The following is a 6,177-nucleotide window of genomic DNA, read 5'->3' on the forward strand; positions in this document are numbered from 1 at the left end:
TCATGATTTCTGGTGCCCGTTCTTCATGAATCTGAAGAATCTGGCCCAACAGAGTGCACCCCTTTTTTCTGGTCTGTCTTTAACATGGGGCGTGCGACACACTTCTGTCGGACTTGCATGTTAAATCTGGAGCAATGGTGAAAATACAACATTTCACAGTTGTGTTGAATAAGTGTAGGATTTTGCAGTTTGTTTAGTCCTATAGGTACTGTCTTGTTCCATTCCTCCATATCTGGATGCAGGTCACAAGGTACCATCAGCAGCAGCTACCTGTTTTGAATTTAAGTTGTTATTATATCTTTCTAAAATTTTAGGAGAATGTATACCCTTAAAGAGATTTCCCAGGAATTGTGGAAAACCAAGGGGGTCAGGGTAAGGATGGTAAAAATTAAATGGTAATTACACTGCCATGACAGGTAATGTACGTTTAATGTTGTTCTATCATTGTTGTCATATAAATACAAAGACACAAAAACATGAAGCTAAAAAAAACAATACAGGCAGTCCCCACATTACATACAAGATAGGTTCCATAGGTTTGTTCTTAAGTTGAATTTGTATGTAAGCCGAAACTGTATATTTTATAATTGTAGATCCCGGCAAAACATTTTTTGGCCCAGTGTCGATTGGAGTTCAAATTTTTTTGCTGTAATGAGACCAAGGATTATCAATAAAGCTTCATTACAGACACTTTACAGCTGATTATTGCTGCCTAGGACTAAAGTAAAACATCCAGAGAGATTCACCAGAGGTCACAGTAGGCAGAGCGGTCCGTCTTTTAATTAAGCTTTATCTGTAAGTCGGATGTCTTTAAGTAGGGGACCGCCGGTATATGATATGATATGAGGACATAAATAAAAGAATTTTCATGAAAAATAGTAGTGGGGTTATAGATACCTACTGAGCCAATTTACTAATTCTGGCACAAGCACGACTGTCGGCATCGGAGATCAGTCTCTGGAAAGCACAACCTGATGTTTTAAAGTGGTGCACGCCTATAAGTAAATAATGGGTAGACAGTAATAATCAGTATGCGCCATAAAAATGCCAACATCAATGAGATGTGCGGCAAAATCTTACATGGACTGCGCCTTAATTTTGCTTTCTGACCTATTTTTTCCTGGTCTATTGTGCACCAAAAATTGCTCCTAAAAATGCAGACAAAATTAACATAAATGTGACGGATAATGTGTAACAGTTAGGCCAAGCCCACTTGTGCAAAAAAAGACAGAGGAGTTGGGATAGTCGGAAACATCTGTTCTTTGTGCCGCAAACTCATTATAAATGATACGCAACAATTCTGCGCCCAAAAAAATTTCAAATCCTGCCAATTTTTTGGCGCAGATACAATCATACTTGTCCCCCAGTGTCTAAAATGCCTTTTATCACAGTTATCATTTTTTTTTAAAATGCGGTGGTTTTTCCGAATCCATGGGGTTTTTGTTCGGCCATGCCCCCCGATTTCCGTCGCGTGCATGCCAGCGCCGAAGCGCCACAATCCGATCGTGTGCGCCAAAATCCTGGGGCAATTCAGGGGAAATCGGCGCAAATTGGGAATATTCGGGTAACATGTCGGGAAAACGTGAATCGGGCCCTTAGTAAATGACCCCCTATTGTTAAATTTCCCCCAGGGTGTGCAACACATTTTTGCCAGACTTTGTGTAACGGTCACACAGACAACAGAACTAAAAGTCTCTATGTGAAGGAGGTGTGTGGCCTACACGCCAGGACCCGAGCACAGCCAGGAGCCTTGAGAGGTGAGTAGGGCCTGGGGAAACACCCCGTCACGTAGGAGGGCACAGGTGTACCCGCGATCCGTACCGAGGATCGTGGTATGGCCGTGACACTTTGCATGTTAAATCTGGCTGTGATGTCACAGCCCGACACCCGCACCAAGGTGAACTGATGTCGGAAATCTTCTTCTAACGCGCTGCCGTGGAGTGCGTTGGAGCCAGAGCTTAATATAGAAGAGGACCTGCGAGGGGCATCGGAAAGGTGAGTACAGAGTTTTTGGTCTCTTTTAAGCTGGGCAGGGGGCTGCTGGTTATATACAGGGGGGCAAGCACTGGCTATATACAGTGTAGCAGGCACTGGCTGAGCCAGAGCTGGAACTGCGTTTTTCAAAACATTTTTTTTAACATATACATATAACTTTTTATTGCTTTTAATTCTAATGTTCTCTTTGATTGCTACCAGACATCTGGTTTATTAGCTAATTACCACCAATAAAATTTCCGTACATGATGCCTTGTAAACAATAGACTTGACCTTGAACTCATGATATGTCTATAAAACATGTTAGATAACATTATAGTTTTCTGCTCGTTTTACTGTGACACCATTACACTAGCTAAGTATACATGCATATATGGCGCACATTTACTAATAGTGAGCAGCATGGTCTTGATGAACCTGGTGCACCATGCAGACGCCCAAAGTGCATGAACAGAGTGCATAATTAACCACAATTATGTCAGACTTCCAACTTAAATTTGGTGGCCGGTACGAATATGCCCTTTTAAGTGCACAGTATTGTGTCGCTACGTGCATAGTGCAGCTGTGACACAATACTGGTGCAAACACTTTATAAATACATGTGCAAGCAATTTGCATAATTATTTATGTGCAATCTTTGTCAGAATTCTGGCACAGATTGCTTGATAAATGAGGGCCTATGTTGTTTCAAAAACATGTCTCATCCATGTTTTATACAGTAGTCTCAGTCTGATACTGTGAGGTGTCACCCATATGCTTTCTGTATTTGTCGGGTTGGTTGCAAGGTAACACAAAATCAAGTAACTGGAACAAGCGAATGGCATTATTTACCAGCCTTCCGTATCTTACACGGACATTAAATATGCTGGACATATGGGTGACACATGGAACATATTTGTGTCCATACATGGGGAGAACAGGAGAAAAACAGGACACATACAGAGGACAAAAATGTGCAATATTGTAAACAGCTTTCTAAAAGTACGTCCTGTGTGCATGTTGCCTAGGATGGGGTCAATGGGCTGTTTTGGATTTAATTTACTTAAAACAGGGAATATTGAAAATTAAAAAAAAAGATTTGCTAGATTTTTTTTTAAAACATTCCCTGTTCAATCAACTGAATTTAACACAGATGGACTGTATTCAAAAAAACTTCCAAAAAAATCATCCAGGATTGTCATCAAAGCTAAATTTCAAGTGTTGTATCTTAGGGTGTGAATACATATGTCCATGCAAAACTTTAGTATATTCTTGAATAAAAATTGGCAACAAAAGTGAGAGTCTGAAGCTGCAGCCGGCTATAACCTAGGTGGTTTGGACTGTAGCCCAGAGCTCAAGACTTCTAGGGGAGAAGGACCTCCAACCATGAAATCCTCATACATCTGTTCCTGCTCTCAAAAGGTCCTGAAACTGAAGATTACCCAAGAATGATTATAGTCCCATATGTAGGAAGTATAAAATATAATATTCACACAGCCCAAGACCCATGGCAGTGTTGAGCAACCCCTGGTCTGAAGACTTTCTAAAGATCACTGTATACTTTGGCAAATTTATCAAAAGTGTTGTATTGTTAGGGTAAAGAGTTAGCAGATACAGTCTTATGCTGCACCACATTTATCAGTGTTTACTGCTCTATAATTAATCTAATTGCACCCCCTATTAGTTGGTTTAGTTCACACCGCATAATTTTTTGCGCAATGATTTTAAAGCCACACCCCTTTTTTTAGAGGCCATGAGTCTTTTGTAGTACTAGTCATAAAAATGGCTGAAAATGGTCTAAACCCCTTGATAAATCTGTCACAGAAAGCACAGAATTCTATTGTACACTGATTGCTAAATTTATCCCTACATTTTAATGCCTCTTTTCTCAACAAACCAAAGATAACCATCAACTTCTCGAATGTATAGCATTTTTACCTAAACTATTTTACTACCAACATTGCCATCCTTAGGGTTTTCACTATTGTCATAAAGGGCATCATCTACCACTGATAAGTGGTATAAGTGACAAGTTTACAAGTCACCTCGTTTAGGTGAAATATCTTCCAGACGTTTCAGCAGTTGAGAAGAGCAGTAAATGGTATCAGTATAGTCCAGCCAGTATGTATATAGTACTAAAGCTGCTTGGTATTAATACACTCCTATATCTCATACCATACGTATAGGTGTGCTACACCTTGGGCATGTTCTGGAGCGAAAAGACTGGCTCCATAGTAGACTCTGAAACAGGGTGACTACATTGTGATATAAAGAAGAGTGAAGAAATCAGGTGATACCTTTTTTGAGGCTGAGTATATTTGATGGTGAGCTTTCGAGAATACTAGTTCTCTTCGTCAGACATGATGTTATGCAGGAAACAGAAAATTCCCATTGTGAGCTCTAATACCTGGAAAAGTCAAGCTACCCTCCCCTTTGCATAACGTAAACCTGTATAGAGCTATACGCAATCTCACATGATAGCAGCAAGGGAAATACCCCAGGGAAACTGATCATTTACAAGTTACATCGCCTCAAGCACGTGGGAGGCAAATATTTGACACCTTTAACCCCTTAGCTCTGCACCTGTTTCCCATCTTAATGCCCAGGCATTCTTCAGTTTTTTTAGTCCATTTCTGATACAAGATATAACTTTTTTATTTTTCTGTCACTTTAGTTGTATGGGGTCTTGTTTCGACTTTTTTGGCCAAAATGTAGTTTTTAATAGCACAATTCTGGGTTTCATATATCCTGCTGGTGAACTTTTATTAACCCTTTCTCTGCTTTATATTTAAAAGAGAACGTAATTTTCTTCCTATGTCGTCAAACGTAAGTAACATGGTTCAATATGCATGTAATGTTAACAAATGATTTATAATTTTATAACCCTCCTTTGTATAATGGAAGAAAAACTTTTTCGCATTTCCACCAGGCACCATAACTTTGAAATCTTTTGTCAATGTTGTGAGGGTTTATTTTATTTCTACACACTTGTGGTTCATAATTTTTGTAGATGAATATAATTTTTTAATATAATAATTGGTATATTTTTTTGTGTGATGATTACTATAACAAGCAGTCCCCGTCTTTAGACCACCTGACTTACTTTAGCAATGATCAACTGGTTTCTGCAATAAAGTTTTATTGTTAATTCTTGTTCCCTTGTGTGACGAAATGTGATGTTTTGCGGACCCCTGAGGGATATGCAAAGTCAATTTATTATCGTTTTTATAGACACTCCCTGAACACATGGGTTCTGGGAGGTGCAGGAAGTGAGTTAGGGTTGTCCAGACAACTTCCATTTGGCACAACACTTGCCTAAAAATGGCTGAAAGAACCCTTTCACTTCCTTCAGTGAAACAGAACCTTATCCGCCCAGTAGGCTGCCACCAGCATTCAGTTGATATAAGGCTGGTCTGGTCCGTAACAGGATTATATCGGTTGAGGAGCCAACCAGGTAGCATATATTTAACCAAGGCACAGAAGTGAGGATTCGTGGATCAAGATAAAAGAGCAACGCAGGTAAAATTTATATTTAATTGCCTTAAGGGTACACTAGACAAACAGTATACACAATAGATATATGTAAAGTTAGCAGAGTACAAAATACAAGGCTAGGACTACAAGCATCAGCAAGCTAGGAGTTAGTTACTTTGTGCTTGTCAATGGAAATGGATGACCCGCACTTCATAATTCCTCCTGCCTTAGATGGTAAATTATCTCCCAGGGAAGAACAATGAACAGAAGGGGTGCCCTGATTAAATTGGGTGTAGACACATCCCTTCACAACCATAGGAGGGCTCTAGGACCCCTTCTACCGGGTATCAGGTCCAGGACATTGGAGCAGTTCTAGCTTCTCAATGGAAAGTCATAGGTTCAGAGTTCTGGTCTCATTGGACGGGATGAATCCCTGAATTACATTGATACCAGACATGACCCATTTACTATACTCCTAGATATTTACATCTCTGTGTCCAAGACACAAGTATTCAATACCCCTGCTATCCCGAGTCCAAATATGTATTTGGCCTTGGTTTGAGATGGATCATAACTTCATAACCAACACATTGGTCACACAAGCACATGGGAGTGCCATGATCCTTTGTCTGAAAGTGGAGGGAAACCTCTGTCACTGTTGTTGCCTGAAACCCTTTGAAGCTATACCTCCCTGAGAGTTAATGACACTCTAGCTTTGACTCAAGCTAT

General features: G+C 40.0%; 1 protein-coding gene across 1 annotated transcript in view; it reads right to left on the minus strand.

Moving 5' to 3' along the window:
• LOC140119079 (EF-hand calcium-binding domain-containing protein 4B-like) overlaps nt 1–4,406 on the minus strand; it is a 56,812-nt gene extending 52,406 nt beyond the window's left edge. Inside the window, exon 1 of the mRNA XM_072137720.1 lies at nt 4,272–4,406. The gene's annotated coding sequence lies outside the window, so the exon portion shown is untranslated. The remainder of the gene's footprint in view (nt 1–4,271) is intronic.
• Between the last annotated feature and the right edge of the window lie 1,771 nt (nt 4,407–6,177).

This window comes from Engystomops pustulosus, chromosome 2, assembly GCF_040894005.1.
Source record: "Engystomops pustulosus chromosome 2, aEngPut4.maternal, whole genome shotgun sequence".
Taxonomy (NCBI): domain Eukaryota; kingdom Metazoa; phylum Chordata; class Amphibia; order Anura; family Leptodactylidae; genus Engystomops; species Engystomops pustulosus.